The 12,781-nt window shown below is 36.8% G+C and overlaps 1 protein-coding gene across 3 annotated transcripts in view; it reads right to left on the reverse strand.

Annotated features, from left to right (window-relative positions):
• The window catches only part of LOC143026431 (uncharacterized), a 79,253-nt gene that overhangs the window by 23,807 nt on the left and 42,665 nt on the right, over window positions 1-12,781 (reverse strand). The window lies entirely within an intron of this gene.

The following is a 12,781-nucleotide window of genomic DNA, read 5'->3' on the forward strand; positions in this document are numbered from 1 at the left end:
CAGACAGACAAATGATAACAAAACAAAAACAAATAATATAACATAAATTATAATCATTACAGCATCTTGCTTAGGTGTTTATCTAAATGATTCTTAAAGCTTCGAACTGAACTACATTGCACTACCTGTGCAGGAAGTTTATTCCATTCATTAACTACACGGTTGGCAAAGTTGTTTCTACCTACTTCCAAATTGAATCTATTTCCGGATAGTTTGAGACCATTGTTTCTTGTCTGATTCTCATTCAATGTGAAAATTTTGTCACTCTTGATGTTGTCAATTCCCTTTAAAATCTTAAAGACCTGTATCAAGTCACCTCTGAGTCTACGCTTTTTTAGGGAAAACAGATTCATATGTTTTAGTCGATTTTCGTATGATTTATTTTTGATATTTGGAATCAGTTTTGTGGCTCGCCGTTGTACTTTTTCCAGTCTGTCAATGTCTTTAATGAGATTCGGTGACCACACGGAAATAGCTTGTTAGTGAGTGATGGACTTTTGAAATCAAAAGATCGCGCAATCAGTTCTAGAATCTTATTTGCTTACACTGCTTGGATGATTTGAGGTCGTTACTGATAATTACGCCGAGGTCTTTTTCATTATCCACTGTTGTTAACGAATTTCCAAATAAATTGTAATCGTACTTACTGTTATTTTTACCTATGTGCATTACCTTGCATTTACTTGTGTTGAATTTTATTAGCCACTTTTCAGACCATTGCTGTAATTTATCTAAATCTTCTTGAATATCTAATTGGTTTAAGTGATCATTTGCCACTCCGCACGGTTTTGTGTCATCAGCAAATCTAGAAACATAACATTTATATATACTATGAATAGAAGTGGCCCAAGAACGGAACCCTGAGGAACTCCACTTGTAACATTTTTCCATCTAGAAGTTTTTCCATTTAAAACAACTCTCTGTTTTCGACCATTCAACCAATTACTAGTCCAACCTAATAGGCCACCACTTATTCCGTGTAAAACTAAGGCCACCACTTATTCCGTGTAAAGCTAATTTAGTAAGTAGTCTTTCGTGTGGGACGGTATCAAAAGCTTTTGCAAAGTCTAGATATATTAAATCTATATTTTTTTTCATGATTATATATATATAATATATATATATGCAAAGAAATCACAAAACACACGTAATGAACTATTTTTGCAGAAACCACCGGGAAATTGAAAAAACAGATACCGAACATTTTCGTCTATTAAGACATTTTCAAAGGTACAGAAAAACAATACAGAAAGAAACAATATATACATAAGAAGACAGAGGATATTCGGAAAGGTCCCATGTTACATATTATCACACACAAAATTGACAAAATTGTGTGTGATGATATGTAACATGAGACCTTTCCGAATATCTTCTGTCTTCTTATGTATATATTGTTTCTTTCTGTATTGTTTTTTTTTGTTTTTGGTACCTTTGAAAATGTCTTAATAGACGAAAACGTTCGGTATCTGTTTTTTCAATTTCCCGGTGATTTCTGCAAAGAAATATGTATATATGTATATATACATGTATATGTATATATATGTATATGTATATGTATATATATTTTTTTTTTTTTTTTTTTTTTTTTTTTTTTTACATCCGCAACGCACTTTAATTCTAAGCCATCAGCATCGGGAAACCCAATGGGGCCACATGCAGAAATTGAAATATAGTACTGCCGAGGACTCGAATTCAGCGATCATATGACAAGTGCCGAAGTAACTATCCAACTACGCCATCAATTAGTTGGCTAGTTACTACGGCACTTGTCATATGATCGCTGAGTTCGAGTCCTCGGCAGTACCATATTTCAATTTCTGCATGTAGTCCCATTGGGTTTCCCGATGCTGATGGCTTAGAATTAAAGTGCGTTGCGGGTGTTAAGATGTATTTCTAATCACTGGGACCCTTTCAGTGTTGTGTATATATATATATGTATACATATATATATGTATATATGTATATATATGTATATATATATATACATACATGTATATATGTATGTATTTATGTATGTATGTATATATATATACATATACATATATGTATATATTTAAATATATATACATATATATTTATATATATATATATATACATATATATTTATATATATATATATATATATATATATATATATATATATACCCATATATGATTCTTCATTGTAATTCATTTGTAATACATTTTGAATATGATTCTTCATTGTAATTCATGTGTAATACATTTTGACTTCTATTTTTCATTTTTTATATCATATCTTGAATGTCATTACCATTATCATTGTAATTATGTCTTCATTGCTATTGTTGTTGTTGTTGTTGTTGTTGTTGTTGTTGTTGTTGTTGTTGTTGTTATGAAGCTATATCTAGGAACGACACGGTGGAATTTATTCATTAAACACATGCATAAAGATTTTTGGAAAAAAAAATATATTCCTAAAACGAAATAGTATGTGTGGAAGAACCACATCGAATATACCAATGAACCACATACCACGAAATGCTGACCAGATAAGAGTAATGACGAAGATAACCAAGAATGAAACGGCAGAAAGAGTCTATAAGAAGAAGTGGATCGTGCTTGTCATCGCTATGCCATTTGAGATCTGTATCTGCGCCTACGCCTCACAGAACTTGCCAAAAGAACTTCGAGAGAGAGAGAGAAAAAAATATCTAAATGTGTGTATCAAATCTCAGGTATCGGAGAATATCCGGGTGTTTACAAGTTCCTCCACGTATTTGCTTGAGTTTTAGTACCTAGGAGGTTTCCCCCACCCCCTCCAATGACACCTCCTCCTCCCTCCCTCCCACCCTCTCCCTCCCTCCACCCCACACCTCCAAACTCCAACTTAATCCTCCCCTAACCCTTGCAGGACCGGTCTATCCCTGGGGAGACGATACAGCCTCTGTACCTCACTTTATCCGTTTTGGTAAGGTGGTATGTATGGTCAGAAGCGGATGTGAATTTGTTGGTATGTTGGTATGGCTGTGGCTGTACGAGTCCACCAGTGTCATCCGTTACAAAATCGACCCCCCTCCCTCCCTCCCTCCCCTTATATCCATCTGACATTTAATCAACTATCAGCTGCAGTGACGCAGCTGTGATGTGAGGCTTATGTTGTCACACACACACACACACACACACACACACACACACACACACACACACACACACACACACACACACACACACACACACACACACACACACACAAACACACACACATATGCATCACGGTTGCTCCATATAGAATGTCAGGCAACTCTAAATTCTTCTGATATGCTTTTTTTTTCTCCTATTTGCAATATGTTACAATTCTTCCCTACGACTCCATTACCCCATTTTCTTTATCATTCTTGATTTTTTCAATTGTCAGTTATTGGACAGTTATTTGTTATTTATTTATCGTTCTTCTTAGGATTTATATTTTCTTTAGTAATTTTATATACTCTATTTTCTCAGATTTTTTCATGTTGAAATTTATCATTTTTGTTTCCTTTTTATTACTATTTAGACCAGATGCTTCCACACAAATAAATGGGGTAATTATGTTTTGTAGTTTCAATTTTTGTCAACAGATGGTGTTAGTAATCGTTTTTATTATTATTATTATTATTATTACTATTATTATTTTTATTATTATTATTATTATTATTATTGTTATTATTATTATTATTATTATTATTATTATTATTATTATTATTATTATTATTGTTATCATTACTATTATTATCATTATCATTTATTATCATTAGTAGTAGTAGTAGTAATAGTAGTAGTAGTATTAGTGGTAGTAGTAGTAGTAGTAGTAGTAGTATTAGTAGTAGTAGTAGTAGTCTTTAGTGGAATGGAGGATTTAAAAAAAAACATGTGTATGTGAGTGATAAATAATATTCATGTTTTGTGTTTCACTGCCCAGATTGAAAAGAAAATGGGATTTCAACACACCTCGGTCTTCCCATGTTCAATAAGGTCCGTTTTCTTGCTCTTTATACATGATTTTGGGCCTTAAAGACGAAGTTATCTAAATGCATAAGACGTAAAATCCCCCCCCTTTTTTTTTACTTCCATTGATCTTCTGACCTTCAAGAAACTAAAACCAACGCTATTAAATTGTGTCTTTATTCAGTTTACGAGTCAAACATGAGATCCCCTTTCAAGTCGGATTGTTAGTTTAATTATATTGTTCTAGTTAGTACCAGACGATCTTATTTTACTTTATTTTATTTTTATTTATTTATTTATTTATTATTATATATATATATATATATATATATATATATATATATATATATATTTTTTTTTTTTTTTTTTTTTTTTTTTTTTTTTTTAAGTGTATGAGGTTAGGCGAGGTCGACGGGGGTGGCTGAGGTCGCCACACGTGACCCAGAAGAAGAGGTCATCACCTATGGGGATGTCTGTTGACAGTCTCGCCGCGGTCAGCTGTCCATGACGAAAAAGGTTTCGCACTCTCAAGGTCACAATGGTCGCGGGGGAGGGGGGGAACGGGTTGGCACGTGCAGTCCGTCGTGGCTTGTAGCAAGGTCTGTACATCTCTCTCTCTCTCTCGCTGTCTCTCTCTCTCTCTCTCTCTCTCTCTCTCTCTCTCTCTCTCTCTCTCTCTCTCTCTCTCTCTCTCTCTCTCTCTCTCTCTCAATCTCTTTTTCTTCTTAGCAAATATGTGGTAACTACGAATTGGTCTTGATCCAGAAACGCCCACAAGTGGAATCGATCTCGGGATGATTGCAAGGTTGATCTTCCAGCTGAGCCGTGCGTTGGAGGAAGAATCATTATAGTCATCATTTTCCCCTCCCCCTCCCACCTCCCCCTCCCTTTCCCCCTCCTTTTGACGAGAAACAAAAAACTAACGTTGATTTATTGTTCATTTGGTGTCAAGTCTTGCTCAGTGATGGAATGACCCTGTAGTAATGAAGACATCTTGATGGCTTACTGGGAAAAAATGATTAATTCTGAAAAGACGATTTCAGTCAGCTCCAGTTTCGTGACTGCTGAAGATTTTTTTGTCATATAATAGGATGCGTGTGATTATGGCTTGTCTACCCGGACATCTACCCACCTCCACCTCCCTCCCTTCTTCCACTTCCCTCCCTCCACATCCACCTCCCTCTCTCCCTCCACCTCCCTCCGGCGTCCTTGACCATAGCACGAGTCGGACAAATGGAACAAGTTCAGGTCTTGTTGCCACAATAGAAAAACAGCAACTTCACATTTCGCGTTTACTAAATATATAGTTTTCTTTCATATTTTCCTCTGTACTTTTATTGTAGCTATTCTCTCCTTTTAATTTCTCTTTTCTGTTTCTTTTCCAAAAGTCCATTTCCATCTACGGTTATTTTTTTAATATTTTATTTTTTATGTATCTTGTGTATTTCTGTAATTATTTATCATATATCTATTCAAATATTCACCTATTCATTTATTTATTTATTTATTTAATTTATTTATTCATTTGCCTATTAATCTTTTTTATTTTTCCAAACAATGTTAGACATAGGGTATCACAAAGGAGGGAAATTTACAAACATGAAAAATTGTTAACGATAAACATTTGAGGACAAACACAAACACAGAGATATACACATACTTTACATATAAATCTATCCTCCTGTATACGTGTATATATGTTTTTATTAACACCGGCTACTTTCCCTCTTGGGAAGGGTAACCTCCGACATTCTCACAATTTGAGAGAATAGTAATAGAGCAGGCAACAGTCATCGACGTTGTGGATAATAGGACTCTGCGTGTATGTGTGTGTGTGTGTGTGTGTGTGTGTGTGTGTGTGTGTGTGTGTGTGTGTGTGTGTGTGTGTGTGTGCGTGCGTGCGTGTGTGTGTGTGTGTGTGTGCGTGTGCATGCGTGCGTGCGTGTGGGTGCGTGCGTGCGTGTGGGTGCGTGCGTGCGTGTGTGTGTGTGTGCGTGCGTGTGTGTGCCAGTGTATGTGTGTGTGCGTGCGCGCGTGCGTGCGTGTGTATGCGTGTGCGTGCGTGCGTGTGTTTGTGTGTGTGTGTGTACGTGTGTGTGGATGCGTGTGCGTGCGTGTGTGCGTGCGTGCGTGTGTGTGCGTGTGTTTGTGTGTGTGTGTGTGTGTGTGTGTGTGTGTGTGTGTGTGTGTGTGTGTGTGCGCGCGCGCGTATGTGTATGTGTGTATGTACGTGCGTGGGTGTGTGCGTGCGTGTGTTTGTGTGTATGTGTGTGTGTGTGTGTGTGTATGTATTTACCTAGTTGTATTTTGCGGGAAGGGGAGCTATGCTCGTGTTGTCCCGCCATTGTATCAGTGTCTAGTTTGCTTTTAAACTCGTGAATGGTTTTTGCGCTTACTATTTCATTATCCAGTTTGTTCCAAGTGTCTAAAACTCTATGTGGAAAACTGTTTTTCTTCAGTTCTCTTCTATAGCTATGTTTTCTTAATTTCCTTCCATGTCCTCTTGTGTTTGTCTTGTCCCAGTTTAGTAATTCTTCTCTATCAAGTATCTCTGTGCCTTTCATGATTCTGTAGATAGTCAGTAGGTCTCCTCTCTCTCTTCTTTCCTCCAGTGTCGGTAGCTCCAGTTAAACCAATCTCTCCTCGTATGATAGGTTTGCAAGTGCAGGTGCCATTTTTGTAGCTGCTCTTTGGATTTTTTCTATTTTCTTTATGTTCTTTTTGGTACTGGGGGACCACAATGTCGCCGCATACTCTAGTCTAGGCCTTATCAATGTAACCAATATTTTTTTTATCATGTCTTCGTCCAGGTAAGCAAAAGCCACTTTTATTGATCTTAGCAAGTTGTAAGTCTCCCCGACAATTTTGTTAATCTGTGTATCATAGGACAAGTCGTTTGTGATAATAACTCCCAAGTCTTTTTCGGATCCTACTTTCTTAACTTCCTTGGTTCCAATTGTATATTTTCTTGATATTCTGTTTTTGCTTTTTCCAAACTCCATTATGCTACACTTCTTAGTATTAAAATCCACTTCCCATTTCTGACTCCAGTTCCATACCCTATTCAGATCTTCTTGCAGTGCTTCACAGTCCTTATCAGTTTCTACTTTCCTTAAAAGTTTGGCGTCATCAGCAAAGAAGCTCATGTAACAGTTCACGCCCTCGTCCATATCATTCATATAGATAGCAAACATTATTGGAGCCAGTACAGATCCTTGCGGTACTCCACTGATCACCTCTTTCCAATCTGAATATTTTTCTCTGAAGTCCTCCATCCATTTTAGTTGGTTCCCTCGTATTCCTCCTATGTGTTCCAGTTTTTTTAGTAGTTTTCTGTGTGGCACTTTGTCAAATGCTTTTTGCAAGTCTAGGAATGCACAATCAGCCCATCCATTTCTTTCTTGCACTATGTCTATTAGTCTTGAGTAGAAGCATATCAAGTTTGTGGTGCATGATCTACCTTGTCTGAACCCGAATTGTCTTGGGTTTAATATGTTATCTTCCAGGTGTTTTACCCATCTATTCTTGATGATTTTCTCACAAATTTTGGCTATAGTGCTTGTTAGTGATACTGGGCTATAGTTGGTGGGTTCTTCCTTGTTTCCTCCTTTATATATTGGTACAATGTTAGAATTTTTCCAGTCATTAGGTATCTTTCCTTCCTTGAGTGAGCTATTTATTATGATGAGTATTTTGTCCGTTAGCTCTTCTTTGCATTCTTTTAGAATCCAATTTGCAATTCCATGTATGTGTGTGTGTGTGTGTGTGTGTGTGTGTGTGCGTGCGTGCGTGCGTGTGTTTGTGTGTGTGTGTGTGCGTGCGTGTGTGCGTGTGCGTGTGTTTGTGTGCGTGTGTGTGTGTGTGCGTGTGTGGATGCGTGTGCGTGCGTGTGTGTGTGTGCGTGCGTGCATGTATGTGCGTGTGTATTTACCTAGTTGTATTTACCTAGTTGTAATATACGGGAGGGGAGCTATGCTCGTGGTGACCCGTCTTTGTATCTCTCCGCATCAAGTTTTATCTTTAAATCTTGTATAGTGTTAGCACATACTGTTTTGTTGTCTAATTTGTTCCATGTATTTATCGCTCTGTGTGGGAAACTGTTCCTTTTCAAGTTTTTTCTATAACTATCCTTTTTCAATTTTTTTCCATGCCCTCTTGTTTTACCATTTTCCCACACTAATAGGTCGTTCCTGTCTAAAACTTCCATTCCTTTCATTATTCTGTAAATAGTTAGCAAATCTCCTCTTTCTCTTCTTTGCTCCAGAGTTGGTAGGTTCAATTTGGATAGTCGTTGCTCATATTTTAGTTCGGCGAGTGTCGGTGCTAGTTTGGTTGTGGCTCTTTGTAATCTTTCTAGTTTCTTAATATTCTTTTTGGTACTGGGTGTCCAAAGTGATGCTGCGTACTCAAGTTTTGGTCTTATTAGTGTAGTTAGTATTTTCCTTATCATTTCTTCGTCCATATAAGTAAATGCCACTTTGATTGCTCTCAATAAGTTCTAGGTTTCTCCGAACATCTTATTTATATGCCTATCTGGTTTCATGTCCTTTCCAATCATTACTCCAAGATCTTTTTCATTGTTTGTTTTATTTTTTCTTCCCCAATTCTGTAATCTTTTGATATTCTGTTTCTACTCTTTCCAAATTCCATTATACTGCATTTCTTAATATTGAATTTTACTTCCCACTTTTGAGTCCAATTCCATATTGTGTCCAGATCTTGTTGCAATGAGTTGCAGTCCTCTTCCGTTTTTACCTTCTTAAGTAATTTTGCATCATCTGCAAAAAAAATTATATAGCACTCCACGCCTTCATTCATGTCATTAATGTATACAGCGAACATGATCGGGGCCAGTACTGATCCTTGCGGGACACCGCTTTTTACTTCTTCCCAGTTGGAGAATTTTTCTCTAATTACAACTCTCATTTTCCTCCCAATCAGGAAGTCTTTCATCCATTCCAATAATTTTCCTCTGATGCCACCTTTTGACTCTATCTTATTTATTAGTTTCTTATGAGGTACCTTATCGAATGCCTTTTGCAGGTCCAGAAAAGCACAGTCTGCCCATCCATCTCTTTCTTGTATTATGTCTACTAATCTTGAGTAAAAGCAGATCAGATTTGTTGTACAGGATCTCCCTTGTCTAAATCCAAATTGATTTGGGTTCAGTATAGATTTTTCTTCCAGGCATTTAATCCATCTGTTTTTTTATCACTCTTTCACAAATTTTTGCTATTGTGCTTGTTAGTGAGACCGGTCTGTAGTTAGATGGATCTTCCTTATCACCTCCCTTATAAATTGGTACAATGTTTGCTTTTTTCCAGTCCAATGGTACTTTTCCTTCTTTAAGTGAGGATTTAATTATATCATATATTTTGTCAGTTAATTCTTCCATGCATTCTTTCAGTATCCAGTTTGCTATTCCGTCTGGGCCATGTGATTTTCTGACATCCAGGGTTTTAATTTGATCACTGATTTCTTTTTGTGTTACGTTTATTTCTTTCATTGCTGGGGATAATTCTCTCTCTCTAACTTCACTGTTAGGCGAGTTTTCTATTGTGAATACTGATCTGAAGTGGTTGTTCATTATTTCAGCCATTTCCAGTTCTTCTGTAAATTCCTTTTTATCTTGGCGCAGTTTTTCTATTTCTTTTTGTTTTTCAGTTTTCCATTTACATATTTGTAAAATAGTTTGGGTTCTTCTTTACATTTGTCTATTATCTTTTTTTCATAATTTCTCTTTTCATCTCTGCGTATTTTTACATATTCGTTTCTTAGTTTGATGTATGTTTGCCATTTGCTTTGTTTCTTATCTCTTTTCCATTTTTTCCAAGCTTTGTCTCTTTTTTCCTTTGCTTCACTACATCTTTTGTTGTACCAGTTCTTTATGTATGCCTTTTCCATTTTTTGTCGTAGTACAAATTTGTTCACTCGTTCATTATAAATTTATTTTAGTATGTTCCATTTTTCTTCTATCCCTGTATCTTCGTTTTGGAATTTTTCCCAGTTTGCATTGCGAAAGAATATTTTAAGTTTCTCAAAGTTTGTTTTGTTATACATAGGTCTTCCTATTCTATGTTTATCATTTTTGCTTTGGTCTGTTTGTTCTTTCAATTCCATTTCTATTAGTACGTGGTCACTTTTTCCTATCGGAGTTTTGTAAATAATATTTCCGATTATCTCAGGTTCTGTCGTAAGTATTAACTCCAATTTTGAGGGTTCTTCATTTCCTCTATATCTAGTATTTTCTCTAATCCACTGGGTCATTGTGTATTCAATGGTCAAGTCAAGGAGTACATTGCCCCAGTGTTTCTCTCCCCCTTTCACTGTCATATCTTCCCAGCATATTTTTTTTGAATTGAAGTCACCTATAATTACTGTATTTCCTCCATCCTTCAGTGTTTCAATTAGTTCTTCTTTTGTATCATCTAGTAACTCGGCGTGATCCCTTTCTGTCCAGGCTTGTGTTTTAGGAGGTACATATACCACTGCAAATTTTCTTTTCTTCATTTTTTTACCTTCGACTTGTACTATAATTGATTCTACATTATTTTTTCCTTCAGTTATTTTTGTTACAGTTAAATCTCTCTTGGCCAAAATTAGAACTCCGCCCTGTTTGTTCTTTCTATTCTTTGTCCAACAGTTATATTCACCTTGTCCCACAGTGTGGGGTGTTAGTATGAACTTTAATTTGGTTTCTACAATTCCCATTATGTCTGGTTTTTCTAATACTAGATAATCGTTTAATTCGTTTATTCCTGAGATTATTCCGTCTATATTTGTGTAAGCTATTTTTAGTTTCCTTTCTCCTCCTCCCCTTCTGTCCTCTTTGTTTCCATTTTCCCTATGACTATGTACTTTTTCCTCAGCCTCATGTCCATCACTCTCCAAAAAAAAATCCTCCTTTTCTTTTTCAGTTCTATTCTCATTCCTTTCCATTTGCCTCATTCCTAAGTTCCTTTTCTTTCTCTTTTTCTTCCTCACTCATTTCTTTTTTTATCCATATATTTTTGTACTGTTCACTGCTTGCTAATCTCATTGTTCTAGTTAAAATTTCTTCTACACTTGATTGCGATCTAAGTTTTACTTTTAATGGTCTATACCGCTTATCTTTAGAGTACCTGCCCATTCTATGAGTTTCCTCGATTTCTCGGTCCCAGCCTAACTCATCTGTTTGTAACTCCTTTAGTATTTCTTTGGCAATCTCTTTTTCTTCCTTTTCCCTCTGATATCTTGGTACATTGTGCTTTTCTTTAATGCCATAGACTACTATACACCTTTTTCTATCCACTGTGTCCCTAACTAGGTTACTTTTCTCTTTAATAACCTGAATTACAGTTTCTTTTGTGTTATCTTTTACTTGTTGTTCCATTATTTTCTTTAGGGATATTTCCTGACTTTCCTGCTCAATTTTCCACTGTTTTTTTATTTCCTGTAGGTCATTCTTCTTAATTTTTTCTTCCACCTTTTCAGTCACTTCTTTCATTTGACTTTTAATTTCTCGTTTCAGAGCCTCGTTCCTACTATTATCCTCACTTTTCAACCTCTCATTATCACCCTTAAGCTGTTTTAATTCCTTTTTCAACTCGTCTATCTCCCTATTGTTTTCTTCGTTGGCTTTCCTTAGGTTTGATACTTCCTGGTACATTATCTTATATTCGCTTTTAAGTTCTAATAGTTCATCTACGATATCACTTAGATCTCTACTCCTCATTATGTTCCTGTACCTGGGTTCTCTATCCATCTCTACTCTCAGTAATCTATTTCCTTCTATTTCAAACCCGGAAGATCTACTTACGTCTAATCTTTGGTATTCTCATGGTGTTGAAGCGAAGCATGATTTTTTCTCACTACTCCTAGTGGAGTTTCGATTTTTGTTTCTTCCAGGCTTCTTTTAGTTGCGTCTTTGGATTTAGGAGTTTCCATTTTTAAGAACAATAAAAAAAAATTGAAAAAAGAAAGTAACGGAGATACAATTTCGACCTACATTGTTTCACCACGTGTGTGTGTGTGTGTGTGTGTGTGTGTATGTGTGTGTGTGTGTGTGTGTGTGTGTGTGTGTGTGTGTGTGTGTGTGTGTGTGTGTGTGTGTGTGTGTGTATGTGCGTGTGTTTGTGTTTGTGTGCGTGCGTGTACGTGCGTGTGTGTGCGTGCGTGTGTTTGTGTGTGTATGTGTTTGTGTGTGTGCATGCGTGTGTGTGTGTGTGTGTATGTGTGCGTGCGTGTGTTTGTGTGTATATGTGTGTGTGTGTGTGTGTGTGTGTGTGTGTGTGTGTGTGTGTGTGTGTGTGTGTGTGTGTGTGTGTGTGTGTGTGTGTGTGTGTGTGTGTGTGTGTGTGTGTGTGTGTGTATTCACTTGGTCTTTGGTCTTTGGATCACGTGTGTGTGTGTGTGTGTGTGTGTGTGTGTGTGTGTGTGTGTGTGTGTGTGTGTGCGTGCTTGCGTGTGTGTGTGTGTGTGTGCGTGCGTATGTGTGTGTGTGCGTGCGTGTGTGTGTGTTCGTGTGTATGCATTTACCCACCTAGTTGTATTTACATAGTTGTATTATATGGAAAGGGAAGCTATGTTCGTAATGACCCGTCTTTGTACCTCGAAACATCTAGTTTGTTCTTAAATTCATGTGTGGTGTTTGCACACACTATTGTTTTGTCCAATTTGTGTGGGTCCGTGCGTGTGTGCGCGTGCGTGTGTGTGCGTGTGCGTCCGTGTGTGTGTGAACACGTGTTATCACGACAGTGGCCGTATTCTCGTGTACATTAACACAGCAGTGCTGACCTCTTTAGTGATAAAAAAGAAAAAAAAAATGTATATATAGATATTTCCCTCCCCGCCA

This window comes from Oratosquilla oratoria, chromosome 6 (assembly GCF_046742065.1).
Source record: "Oratosquilla oratoria isolate Oo_2021 chromosome 6, ASM4674206v1, whole genome shotgun sequence".
Lineage (NCBI taxonomy): Eukaryota > Metazoa > Arthropoda > Malacostraca > Stomatopoda > Squillidae > Oratosquilla > Oratosquilla oratoria.